Genomic DNA, 14,822 nt, shown 5'->3' with positions numbered 1-14,822 from the left:
AAATAATGTCAATTTTGCTTCCATAAGTAAGCGAACCAATCATTTTAGCATTTTTAATTTTAACAAGTTCCTTGAGAAGGTAATATTAATATGCAACTTCAGCTCGTTAAAAATAATCGAGAGTACGATAACACCATTAAAATATACCACAGCATTGACTGCACTTTTCGAAAACAACCATTTTTGAAGTATACTATTAAGGAAAAATCAGTATAAGAACATAATTCTCAATTGTCTACAATTAAAACACACAAAATATAACTGAATTATTCGTTTGGGCTTTTGTCAATGAAATAATCAAATGAAATAATCAAATCACAGCATTGCAATAACTTTCACACAACGAAATTTGCTGGTTATTGATAATGACTAGGCTGCAAAGTTCATGTATGGAACCTGAAAAGAAATACATTTCACTAGATTTTAATAAATGTAAAATAAAAAAATAGAGTCTTGAAGCAACCCTGATGCGGATAAGACGTTTGGATATATGTATAAATACTGCAAATGACCAATTTTGCTGCTCGCGTGATAATAAATATATATATATATAAACTCCAAAAATATCGCTTCAAAGCTCCACTTCGACAAAAATTGATAAACTATTTCAACTTATAAAAAAGGAAGCATCAAATGCAAGCAAAATGGACTTCTACAATTGGAACATTCTGAATCCACGATTGACCAGCTAAATCAGAAAATTCCGACTGGGTCGACAGTCTGTTTTAATAATAAAGATAATTATTATTTATGTACGTATGTATCTATCAAATTATTTCGAACATCTACTATTACTCTGTTTTGAAACAAGTACGAACACTATTTGAACATGTTTTGATTTATTTGCATCTCAATAAATTTTTTAATGTTAAATAAAACAACAGCTAACAGTTTTGACTCGTGGCAAATCACCAATATATTACTTATTATGACATGTTTGATAGAACAAAACTTGCAATCTAGAAATTACTGATTCTTCAGCTGTTTGAAAATGACCTATGCACGTGAATACATAATGATGAAAAGCAACTGTTTTTCTGAGCTATTATTTTTATTCAATCTTCAGCCATTACCCATTATACCGCTATCGGAAATAGCAGCATAAATGTAAGCATATTAATGAGATAGGATGACATGATGTTAACTCCCTTAGAAGAAAATCACAAGCATTTATTTTTAACTAAACCTACCAGCAGCGTACTTTTGTCACTACATTTATCAAATATGATGGCACCGTTTTCTTGGAAAATTGTGGATTTAGATTAATTTATAAGAGAAAATAAAGTGTAATTATGCTTCAATGTTCCATTACATCTGCAAATTCAATATTCTCAACTTGTGTCATAACTAATGTACCATTATGCACAATCCCATTAGGCTAATAATTCATATCCTCAATAAAAATATAAGTTGGAGAAGTAGACTTTGTTAAGCGTAAATCCTCAACAGTATGTTGAGTTCAGATTACGATAGCAATTAATTTAATGTGATTTATTTTAGGCCACCTTTTCCTGAAACCTGACTTTTGACTCAAATAATTGTTCTTCACTTTTCGCAATATACCAGATGATCTTTGGGAACAGAAAATTTTTAAACTGTCCAGAAAAGTTTGACTTTGAAAAAATTGCAGCAACACATACTGAACATTTCTAAATCAACCCACTAGCATTTATACGACAGTACTTTTTAATAAAACAAATTATATGAAAAATGGAACTGTACAAACGTCTGAGCAATCAATAACAAAATGAATATAATCATCAAATATCGTTTAACAAAAACCTAGTTGTTAACATGTATAAAATTAACCAAAAAAAACCATTTGCGTCTATCGATCACTTTGAAATTCGACTATTTTTTCAGCACGGCCTCAAATCGTATTTGTATTTTTTCTGTATCTATTTCAATTTGTAGCTTAAATATTTAGTACTGTGGAAAATTTTTACTTTTGTGTAATCGCCATAGTTGGAATATTTACGAATTGAATTTAGTCCAGCAACGTGGGGCAAAGCAGAGCGTCGACCTGTATAGCATTGAATTCGTTCGCAACAAATAGACAAGCAAATAATTCGCATTTTCTTATATCTTGTTGACGATGCAGAAGGAATGGATCTGCCTTAGACCTAATTTATGCAACAGTAAAGAGGTACGAAAACTTTGGAAAGTTAGAAGCAACTGTAACGCTGCTTATAATAAAAACATAAGATCTAATCAGATTACTTAACAATGACGAGCTTTGTTAATGGTGAATTTTGATCAGGAGTGTAATTGCTTCTAAATGGAAATATTGCGCAGTAATCAATTATAAGCGAATCACTAAAAGAACGTGATGTTAAATGCCAGTTGTAACGAAAAGTATAGCGTATTTAGATGCTGAATTATCATCAGTTCGGAACGTCATTTCCTTAATTAAGTCCAAAATGTAGATTCAACTGGTGCGAGACAGTAGTGGGTTAATTAGATTCAAAAGTTATATACTAATCCGATTAGTCGATACTAGTAAAAACTCTTGATCGGATCAGTTATTTGAGACCATTGCAAATTAGTGTGGGAACTGATTTCAAACAGTAGCCGCCCAATACGTTAAATCCAAACTTTCTTTTCACCAAATAACGTGGACTTGCTAAATTTACAATCTTTTTTACGTACTCCCAGCTTTTCTTTGATATTATGCGGCTATATAAAGCAGATTCATTCGGTCAAACTGTAGTATCTTTCACATATTAAATGAGACATGCATGCAAATAGTAAGTTTACGGATAGCATACATATATTTAAATCTACGTCAGCATCAGTTCTAGTCTGGAGAGCAGCATATAGCATTGCATTACTTAAACAGTAGGGATAAAATAACAAAACAAAACAAAAAGGTCATGGGAATAAAGAGCAGACAGCTAAATAGAACAAACATGGAATCGGAGCAGGAGCAATCGAAGTGGAAAGAACCCATATATAAAAAGGAAGTTGAATGCCCTCATAATTTCTTTGGTGCCAGTACTTGGGTGTGTCGAGATTTTAAATGTAACTGAAGTGAAGTAATTTATGCCATTCATGGGGTACCATTTTTTAAGTAAGAATATTTCAGTTGGCTTTCTCCGCCCTAATGGCATTTCAATTGAACAATTTAAAGACATTAGACTTTAATACTGTTAGGACTCGTAACGGTGACTGTGTAGGAATGCATGTATGAATGTATATCGGATTTAGTAGGCTTTGCGAATAAGCTACACACACACAAACACACAAAAGGAAAAGCCAGTGTCGGCTCGTTTCTCACTAAGTCTGATTTCTGTTGGAGAAAGTCCAACATCCATCCAAATCTTGTTCAACCAAAAAATCTTGCGCCTGTTCAGTATGAAATGTTTAAAAATTAAATTCTTAAATAATCAATCCAGGTTAACTGTGAGTGTGTCTGAAGGCACGTGGACGAATATTTTCCTCACTATATCATTAGCAAATTCGATCATAAGCTATTTAAAAAATCATGTGATTAGGATTGAACAAAAGTGTTCACTAAGTGTATTTATAGATATTATAGTTAACTGTTAACCCGTCGAATTTCATTTTAAAATATTCGGGGGATGAAAATAACGAACTAAATATGAAGATTCAAGTTATGATATAATTCCAGCATGGTTATTTTTAAAGAAAATTAAATACTAGTGTTTTTCTCTCTAGCAACCGATAAATTGTTTAATCTAGTGTCAGATGTACGTACATACGTCAGAGCACTTTAATCGACAATAATGTTTATTGTAAATCTAAACAGAACAATTCGGTTTAACATTGCAGTCCAAATAAATAACTCTAAACACCTGGGTTCCCTTTCAAAGTGTAGAAAACGCGTAAGCGTTTTTTTCTCAGTAGTAATAAATGCGATGAAAGTCAGCCTCGGTTTGTATTGTTGAAATTTTTTCTATAAATCAGTGTCAAAGAAGCAACCAGCTATTTTCATTAAAAGTAAGAATTTTCTGCCGCAGCAGAAGTTTAATAAATTACAAAATAAACCAATTATCTTTGTTTATTGCTGGTATGACTAAACACATATATACCTCGAGTACCAAAGAAACTTTTAGGATCTCATTTTCAAACATTTTCTGCAAAAGAGCTCAGTTCGAATTCCATTTCTATAAACTAATAAATAAAATATTGGAATATAAGAAATACATTTAAAAAGTTAACTCACTGACAGCCTAACCGAAATACAACTGTATGGGTTTACAATCAGCAAATGCCGATTAAAATTGTTTAAATTGATTGAATGGGGATAAAATCAATTAAATGTTTAAATAACAAATAGATTTGAAAACATCGCATTTTATTCGTTTTATATTGCGCGGTCAAATCGAAAACGTTTTCGGTTTTTTAAATTAAGGGCGTTGGCGGATTGGACAATTGAGAAGTGTTCCAATTTGGCGACGTAAATAAAGACTTTTGATTTTCGTATTAAAATATTTTTTTACTAGAAGGTTAAAGTAACAGAACTTGGAGCAAACAAACAGAAAATCTGCAAAAACCTCTGGAAAAATAGGGTTTGTGTGTTTCCGTCGTTCATATATTTTTACGTTTACAATTTACTGGTTTTAGATTTGTATTCTCTTATATTCTTCTTATTACTACAAGATTCTTCTTCAAGAGCTGGAATTGTCGTCTATTTTTTGGATTTTAGCTCACTTTACTCAATGATTTATTCAATAACAATATTTGTATACATAGTGGTTCAATTAAATTTGACTAACTAAACTAAATAAATTTAATATACAAAGTTTCAAAATTGAGATTGGATCTTCAAAGTTGAAAATTTCAAATGAGACTCCCGTTTTCTGTTCGATATTTCAAATCTTTCTTTTGATTCGTCTTCGATTTCTTTGAATTAAGTAAAACTTTGAGTTGTTTTCAGATACCTTTTCCTATTTATACGCCAAAAAAATGGTGTTTGATAAGAATTTGTAGTATAAGACAAGCATTCACCGTACAGATCGGGATGATCTTTTGCGCATTCCTAGAAATTTTTGTTTTAGTATTTTCAGATATTATTAAACCTGTCAATAACATCTAAAATTTTGCTTTCTTAAAAAAATTCTTAGAAAAATCAACTTTTACACTAACGGGACAAGTTAATATAAAAAAATGTTGGTATAAAAGAAAAGAACATTTCAGACAGATGAGAAAACAATAAAAGTCATACAAAATCAGATCATTGGCTTTCATCTTTTTTATTCCCCAGTGCTCATAACATCTCGGATATTTTTTGTGGCGGCACCTCAAAAATATTGTATAGAAAACTAAATCTGATTCGATTAACGATTTAAAAACTAAAAAAAGGTATGTATGGAAGGAAAAATATTAGTCGATGGTTTGGGATAATGCCAGGAACGAAAAGAGTTTCAGCATTTAATTACGTAAATAATGATTTCTCCTTACTATTGAATACAATGTGTCTGATACACTCATGATAAGTTGAATTATAAATTTGTGTTTTTCTACTGCCATTTTCGCTCCAACAATCAATTTTTGAACACCCTGTGTAATGAAAAGTTTTATAAAAAAACGAGCAATTAAAAATAATAAAATACGCGTCCGATAAATTTTTCTGGGTAAACATTTCTTCAATTTAATGTCTTTATGGGCACAGTGTATTCATTCTAGGATTACATTCATAATTTATATAAACACATAAGTACCTTCTATTTGTAATTATACTGATTTTAAATTTCTTTGTTCAATTAAATATCCCAACATCGACAAACTTTGTATACGTATTCCGAGTAATTCGATAAATATTGTATTTCTGGAAGATATAATTTTGGAGTTTACGGGCAACTTGCCACCAGATTTGCAAATGACTTTCTTTAATTAAGTTATGGTGTAATGGCTAAAAAAGATTGCCTTGGATTCGTAAAAACACTCAAACCAATTTGAAATATCCGACGTTGACTAATTTAATTTCCAGTGCACTAAAAAAAGAAGAAATCTAAAGAAAAGCAAGAAATCTATACAAAACTATTTGAGAAGTGCAATTAAAAATATACTTGGCACTTTATTGCATATTGTCGCGTCTGTTAGAAAGTACTACAGATAACCTTGTTATCAGCGAAGGTTAAGGCCGAATGCAAACCAAATATAGATATGATTTGAGTTATTTTGTTGCTTGTTTGGAGATGAGTCAGGTAGTTAACGTTATCGAATTCATGAGAACGAAAGTTATTGTTATCGAATTCATGAGAATGAATTCTAAAAAACATTTGATGCATAATGCATAAAAATACATTTAATTCTATAGGTACTCATATGATTTCATTCAGAAAAGTTTCTAAAAGTAACATTGTAGGCTTATGACCCTATTTCATCAGTAATTTAACGATTAAAATATCTGAAATAAATTGAAATGATAATTTAGGCATAATTAATTTAATAATAAGTAAGATAACCTGGGGTTTTATGCAATCTGTTATCTCGTATAGAGGAAAAATAGACATGACCATTTATTTTACTGTGCCATGGGAAATTATACCTCTGGAATACAACATATTTTATTAATAGCTTTAGCATTTAATGAAATTACGCTTGATGGGCGTGGCGCGGTGAGGGACCTGGGAGCGACTTTTGACCTATTTCTCTTCAGAGTACATGAGTCAGATTTACACTGTTTGTATAATGAAAGATTTGTGGACTTTCAATTATGTTGTGTACCTAGTATAACTGACAAATATGAATTAATTCAAACTGTTTTTGATTTAGCATTGTTTTCAAACTCACGCAAAAATAATTATCTAAATAAATATTAAAACATTTTGCTATTAAATTCAGAAGCTGTATACAAAATATGCACCATTGAATCCGAGCAGGGAAGATTAATTAATAGCAACGGTAAGGCTAAGAAAAGTTAGCCTCGTTCATTTAGTTCTTTTCGGTTCAAGTTGAAACGCTAAAGTAATCTTATAGAACTTAAAATCATAGGCTCCATATCAAGTTTCCGAAGAAGCGAATGCAGTAAAATTGTTAACGACATTATTAAGATTGAAAGAACCTGTTCAATCTAACATCAACAATGTGGATAAATGATTGCGGTTTCTATTTTGATTAGTTCTAATGAAACAATCAATGGTATTTCGAATACCTCGATAGCTACTCATCAAAATCAAGAATCTATCTATTGATTGCGAATTGTTTTGCTGGCATTTTTCCGAATAACCATCGAGAAAACCAACAGATGTTCCTTAAATGCAGATGCACAAACATCAGGTTCAGTTTCCGCTAAAAGATTCCTTAAACAAAGAAAGGGAACTTAAATTTAATTTTAAATCCAGCAACATTGGACATAATTAAAAATGTATGGTATGGAATCGACTCTTTCCTTCGCTCTACCTTTGAGGATATCTGCCCCAGATACAACAGAAACGTTGGGCATAAATACCACTGACATTTAAAGATGAACTTTAAACTTAAACACTGATTGTCCAAACAAATTAATTATTGTTCAAGCCTAAATACAAAGAAACAAAAATAGGTTGATTTGAATATCCAAACTAATACGATTCTGAAGTCATTAACTTATACAGCTTGACTGTATTGATGTCCCAATCGTATTGAGTAATTATCTAGTTCCACTTCCTTGTTGTAAAAATAATTGATATAAATAAAACAAGTATTCGAGTAATGAAGATTACGTTGACGTTACGTGAGTTAAATGGCTAAACGAATATATAGGAAGTCCCGAATTGAAAAACAATTATTATGACAATGGCGTTCTACGTGTGTGTTTAGTTTATTTATGACTAGTTGCATATATGATAATTAGGTGCCCTGTATAATTTCTTGATGATGCCATAAAACTTAATGATAACATTAATATGATCGTAAATGGGATCATCATGCAGCGCTATGAATTTGTCATTATAATGTGCATTTGAGATTTGTCTAATTACAGTCCAATTAGATCAAAATAAATGTGAACGTGAATGAAATAGAAAACATTCCTAATCACACTGACCAATACGTAGACTGAGATGAATTTCAAGACGAAACAGATCATTAATTTGCAGCCGACTTCATAATTATTCCCAGGAAACAGTGACATTTATTATTAATCGTCCTAATCAGAATATCTGTCATAGAAATAGAACGAGCCATTGTGAAATCAGCACACTTCCTTTCGATTTTTGTATTTAGATTTGAGATTGAGCTTATCCACGCCTAATGAATTATTCCTGATATTAAACTAGATCTGTGAGCATTTCAATTCAATTTTTCTGGGCAAGTAACAAATACTAGGAAATGCACAATACTTTGAGCTAGATGTAGTGTTCTTCTAGCTAACCAAGACTTTAGGTGAAGTCTGAAAAAGTATTGCCCAAAAAATAGGAACATTTTTCAAAAGATAATATTTAATTACCAATTTATCCAAATCACATGCTGTTTGACCACATTACCAATTTATCCTATCACATGAAGTTTATATAGGAATTTATCTAGTAATTGCCGTCACACAGCCCAATGCTTTTGTTAAGTCATAAAAAAAAGCTTCGCTATCAGAATATCCATCCTCTATCTTCATCTGATTAGCTCGTTTATGGCCCTTGTGACAGGGTTGTGACGAAGTTCTTTTTCATAATTTTTAAAATATGAGTACTATGGTTATTTAAGTATATGCAGTTATTAGAAATGTATCCGTTTAATCTTTCTTGTGAATGGAAACAACCCCTGTAATTTTGAGTACTTTAAATAAATTTGAATTGATAAATTAATACACAAATTAACCAATGCTTAACAAGAAAAATGGCAGCTTATTAACAATATTCTTAATTTTTTTTGCAGTAAACCAAATAAATATCTGCTGGTTTTACTATTTGGACTCCAATATTAAAACTATCAATTAAATTATAAATCTTATTTTAACTAAAAAAAGCATCGTGTTAAATGAGTATTAAAAGACAGTTTTAGATATCTAGTGATTGGTTTTCCAAGAATTACTAAAAATATACGGCATCAACAACTCGATTTCAACTTAAACATTTTAAAATTTGAGCCAAAAATATCATGATTTACAACATAATAATAAGCTGTCAAACTTAGATATTTTGCTCATATCTAAAAAGAAATTCAATGACGCAGGCATTGATTGGAACGATGGAAACTAGCGAAGTTTTGCCCGTGAAAAACTGTATTTAGTATTTACATATACATACATGATATTTATTTATATTATATTTGCGGTTTACAAACTTTAATAATCATGACAGAAAATAAAGGCTGAAGTAGGTATTATTTATTTTAAAATTGTTCAACCAATTTGCATTAAATACGCCTAAGAGTTTCAGCTGTATTCACACTAAAGTTAAACATCTTAATTGCGCTGCAAATTAAATCAATCAATTAATCAACTTTAATATCAGGTATCAATCAAGAAACCTTGAACAATGAGTGAACTGAATATTTATTTTATAAAAATAAATATATAAGACATAAGAATAAAAATTTATAAATAAATCAAGATATGTTTTCCTCCACTCTCTTGTCCGAATTGACCAAGTAAATTTTCATCAAATGAAAAATCTAAACTTTAATTTGGTGCAAGCAATTGCCAGCAGACTTTAGCGCAAAATTTCAACTCTTTAAGATTGTTGAAACGGTTGCAATCTATTTTGCTGTAAACAAAACAGTTAACGGACAATCAAAAGGTGATCCATCAGACTTGTTTACTGCAATTATTGATGCTTTCGAGAGATAGGAAATAGTTTCGCAATGTATCTGAATGAAACTAAAATAAAACAATTGTGACTAACCGTGATACAGATCCAAACCGCAACGTCACGTTAATTAAATTGCTGCCAAAAAGATCACTCAGATTCCACATTGTAAATTAACTTTTGACTACATATTAACAATGCCTACCGAGCAACAACAGCGAAGAATGCGCTTGAAATGCAATAAAAACGCTTTTATTCGGTATTAAAAATAAAATTAATTTTCTAGCAATTCAGTCTTTATAATAGCGTGAAAGGTTTCTAAAATATCGATATACGCGCAAATGTAAATATTGGTACATTTAGACAAGTAAATAAAACAGTAGTGAACATTTAAAGTATGTACTTACTATTTAGTCTAGGTAATAAAAGCAAATACTTCACTTCAGGTGAATAAAAATTTACTTTTACTAGGTAGGTAGTAGATGCTGGAAAATTATAACTACATACTTTCTAATGGACATACTTTTACTAGTATTTACTTCGGCTCACAAAAGATAAACTAAGTCTATATTGCAACACAATGTTACACTTTAATTCACACATTCTTAAATATTTACTTAAGAATGCCTTTGTATAATCATTTAGAACTTTTAATTCATTTATCCCATTGCATTAATCGCCTAAAGTAGCAGAAATAAAAACAAATTAAAAAAACTTCGATTTGCTAATGATTTTGTGTTCCTGCAATCAACATCCCAAACCAGCCAAAAAATCAAACTATTTATGTTGATAAATCAACCACTCAATTAATTAATTAATAATAATATATAATTGTTCACGTATGCTTGTCTCACTTTATTTTTTTGAAAGGAGTTAAAATTTAAATTTGCAAGTAACACATGACGGAGTAGAAAAAATATTTAAAAATTGGACGTATACAAAGCAGTCGGTTTGAGAAAACATCCACACAAAGTCTAGATCTTTTCAGCTTTCTACTCCAATTAACGCACAAATAAACGACAATAATAAAAATCAGTAAGCAACTCCTTTTGTCCCATATCTAAGCTATCATCTGCACTGCAATAACACATTCCTGAGCATAATTAGTGCGAGGCGCCATACAGATATCTAATTAACTGGCATGTTCGACTCACCATTTTTATTTAGGAAACAGATGTGTAATTATTTTCGCAATTAACAAAACTAAACCACGAGCTTCTTTCATTTCATTGTTTCGTAAGAAATAGTTTATTTGAAAATATTTGTATTATTCAACTGCAAGGAAAGTGTGAGATTGTGAGACAACCAACACTTTCTACGGTAGCACCGATACATGTGTAATGTAGAAAGTATATGTGCTTTATAGATCTTTTTTCGTGAATGCACTTGACAAGAACATGGAGAAGAAACTTGCTAATGACCCACTTGATATAAGAAATAGCTTTATATCGATTAAGCCTGATTTTTAACCAAGAATTATTGAAGATGAATAAAATGTTTGGATAAGCAGCTATTTAAATAATGTAATAATTCGTATACAGGGTGATAATTTCAAATCTTGAGTCTGCAATATGAGGAACAAAAAATCATTGATCGGGACCGTTCCTGTAATAATTACAATAAGTAAGGGAACCAATTTTATGAACCAACTAAACTGAGGGTTGTACGAACCCTCTAGCCATATCATTGGCAATCCACTATTGTACCTAATAACTCTTTTACACAAACTTACATAAACTTCTTTCTCGTCTTTTTATTTTACTTAATTTTTATATTAAAATAAGTCAAGTAGATAATAATCTTCAAATTATTCTTAATGTACCTTTCCCATAACGTTTTACATTTTTATGGTTTAAAAAATCTCTGTCCTTGCAAGTAGCTTAACATTTTTTACGAAATCTATTAAGACAAAAATGTAAGCCATCCGAACATCCGACAGCGAATTGCTAAATTTACAAAGAAACTGGTTTCGTTCAAGAAACTCAAGTTGAAGTTCCCGGTCAGTTTACCATAACCGAACTTTATCGACTCGTCAAGCCGTTACAGAACTCTCGAGAAAAGCATTAAAATTGAATCAGTTTCATCGGTATAAATAGTAAATCCTTCAAAAACTTTTTGACGATGACCCGGACAGAAAAATTCTATTTGGTCAATCGATGACGCAGAAAATGGTTGGCGAGTCTGGACTTGTGAAAAACATTTGCTTTAGTAATCATTGCTCTTCTAATTTAAATTTAAATGGCCGAGTAACGAAAAACCTCATTTATTTAGAGTTCTGAAAGACTCAATGTCTGGGCCTGTATATTTGGGGATGCCATAAATGGGCCTATATTGGGCTATAAAAAGTTTAATGGTGAGGTTTATGTCGATATGCTTCGGAATATGATACAGCCGTTAATTATTCACGAAGTAAAAAACCAGCCAGACCGTTAAAAAAATATCTGAATATGATAATTATCCGAAACAAATGGACTGAGAGACGAGACTTCTTGAGTGGCCAACAAGATCCACCCGATGTTTTTCAAAGTCAATCTGACTCAACTGAAATTAGAGAAAATATTTGCCTCATTAATGAATCAAACATGCCTGTCCATATCCAGTAAAACTTTCGTTAATTATCATCCGAAATTGGAATAATTGTATGGAAAATAATAGTAATAAAGTTTTAAAATTGTCACTCTGTACAACTGTGCTTCATGGCAAAAATAGCTCATAAATGATAAAAATTAATAACACAATAGGACTTAACTGATTATGAGTTAAATGTTATCGGCAGCGCCATTGTTAGGGAATGATCGTTTTAATCCGATAATAAAAGTAGAAAACGAGAATAAAAATTTCGCCTAAGAAAAGTTTCAGAAGACTACATGTATTGCATTTGCACACATTAAAAGAAGCAGTTGGCCGGCATTGGAATCAACTGCCAGTAATACATTATGCATTCTTTTTTAAAATGTATTTGTGAAAATATTAAATTTTTGCTAATATAGTCTTTATATTAGCAAAGAAGTTGGAATAAAAACATACAGTTTCACAAATAACTAAAACCGTGCAGAACTTGCGAGCTGAATTAGAAGTTAATAAAATTTAATAAACAAATTACTTATATGTAATCAAGGAACTCAAAGACGAATATGTTTACTGTTCTACATCGATCAAACTTCTCAGGAAAATTTTCAAGAGATGCAATTTGATTTTGAACAATTTCCTTAATATACTTATGGTAACTAGCTGGTGCTGGGGTTACCAGCGTAGGTTTAAGTGTTCAACCTTATTATATTAAGAATAAAAGCTATTGTATTGAAATCATATTTTTTAGGTTTTGAATGACGTTATCCATGACTGTGCAGTGTATTTCGAGCCATTCAAAATCGTAATTTCAAGTTGCTAGTTACCATAAGTGGATTTTAACACTTACCAAATTAGATTATCTTTAAGGACGATTAACTTTGAATAGGAGTATCAACAATTGGAGATTGCATTTTACGCAACCGATACCACTTTTTTTATGAGGGTTTCTTTTACTAACCGTTGAAAGTTAAATCGATTATTTTCAAAATTAATACCCCGGAACGCAGTTAATTTTGCGAAGTTAATCATGTACAAAGTCGGAAATTGCATTGTACTAACAACAAAAAACTGTCATTGTTTCTAATTGATTAATGAATGATGTTAAGCAGTCCTTGACTCAAATTCATCTTAAAAGGTTTTTAATTACTTTAAACATTCACTGACCTAATGAAGCGTAATAAAGTATTTCCTATCTCGTTTCGAAGATCATGTTATCTGTATCTGTGTTAAATTAATGTTGTTAAAGTATCTGATCTGAGAAGGCATAACAAATCAGGAACTTCAATGCACTAACAATAAATATTTATTAAGCCAGAAACAAGCTCTAAATTCTGATATTTCATTATTTAACATTCGCTAAGATCGGTGAGCGCCAACGTAACGTGCGAGTCTCATCCTTAATTAGAATCAGAGCAAAAGCGTCCACATAAGGTACCGGGTATAAGAAGCACGCCACTAAAGCAAAGAAAATTACAATCCAAAAAACAAAACGCGTTTCTAGAATATAAAAAATTAGCTGTGAAGTCGTAACAAACAAACTTGTGATTACGACTAACGAAATTTGCATAGCTAAAAACCCATTATCTAATCGGACAATGGGTTACAATCAACTTTGAGAGCCTCTCATTCTGTACACAATTTATTATTGTTATTTAAAGGAACTTAACGTAGACAAAACACTACTATCTGTAGTCAATAATCTGAATTGAATTCGTTGATATCATGAATCGTCTTCGGCTAGAGCTATAAAAAGGTCAAATACAGAAAGTATATTATTAAATTATCGTGGAATGCGGGTTTGAACACCAGTATTATGGGGGCCACACGTTCCAGAATTACACTACAAAACAACTGAACGGTTACATTAAAGTATCAAGCTGTTGTAAACGACCTTATAGTATTTTTTTTATATTTATATTACTGACATTCTTAAAGTTATTTGCAGATATGGAGAAAAATCGAATTTGTATCGGACAGAATACAACCACTAGTAGTTAGCAGTACTAAAGAAAGTTAAAAGTCCTGAACGTGCCTAGAACATAAAGTCTACAATATATAACATTAAACCAGGCTTTCGAAGTGAAACGTCGAAATACGTGTTTACTCATAGGATTTAGGGATCGGTGAGTAAATGGATATTTACTATGGCCTGCTTTATGTGATTCCGAAGTAATGTGTCAGATTTTCAGCTTTAAAAGCGACAGGAAATTAGCAATAGATCCATTTCTTTAGCATTTTTAGCAATTCCAATTAGCAATAAAAGTGTACGAATGAGAATTAAACCTTCATAACCCGGAAATTCAATTGATTTTAATATTTTAATAAGTATCTACGTATAAAAACTATTCTAATCTATCTAGTTATCGATCTATCCGGATATTAATAGATTTCACTCCAAAACAATCAAGCACGCCGCAAAATAACACAAATGATTGCAATTAACTGCGGTTAATAAACAAATAATTTGGAATCAAGCATTAAATGGTGGCGTTGAAATCGTTTTTTGCGTAAAACATGATGCATATATGGCATTTAAAAACTATACAGGGTTGCTCATTAGTG

The 14,822-nt window shown here is 31.0% G+C and overlaps 1 protein-coding gene and 1 long non-coding RNA gene across 3 annotated transcripts in view; one reads left to right on the top strand and one right to left on the bottom strand.

The window, feature by feature from the left end:
• LOC109532767 (phosphatidylinositol 4-kinase beta) overlaps window positions 1-14,822 on the bottom strand; it is a 53,715-nt gene that overhangs the window by 27,498 nt on the left and 11,395 nt on the right. The gene's annotated exons all lie outside the window — the stretch shown is intronic.
• Window positions 13,784-14,822, top strand: part of LOC125502693 — a 14,137-nt gene continuing 13,098 nt past the window's right edge. Inside the window, exon 1 of the long non-coding RNA XR_007280473.1 lies at window positions 13,784-14,383. This is a non-coding gene — a long non-coding RNA (uncharacterized LOC125502693). The remainder of the gene's footprint in view (window positions 14,384-14,822) is intronic.

This window comes from Dendroctonus ponderosae, unplaced genomic scaffold (genome assembly GCF_020466585.1).
Source record: "Dendroctonus ponderosae isolate FM_Combo_2020 unplaced genomic scaffold, Dpon_F_20191213v2 Dpon_F_20191213_1, whole genome shotgun sequence".
Lineage (NCBI taxonomy): Eukaryota > Metazoa > Arthropoda > Insecta > Coleoptera > Curculionidae > Dendroctonus > Dendroctonus ponderosae.
The sequence above is the reverse complement of the archived record's forward strand: the minus strand, read 5'-3'. Positions and strand labels throughout refer to the sequence as shown.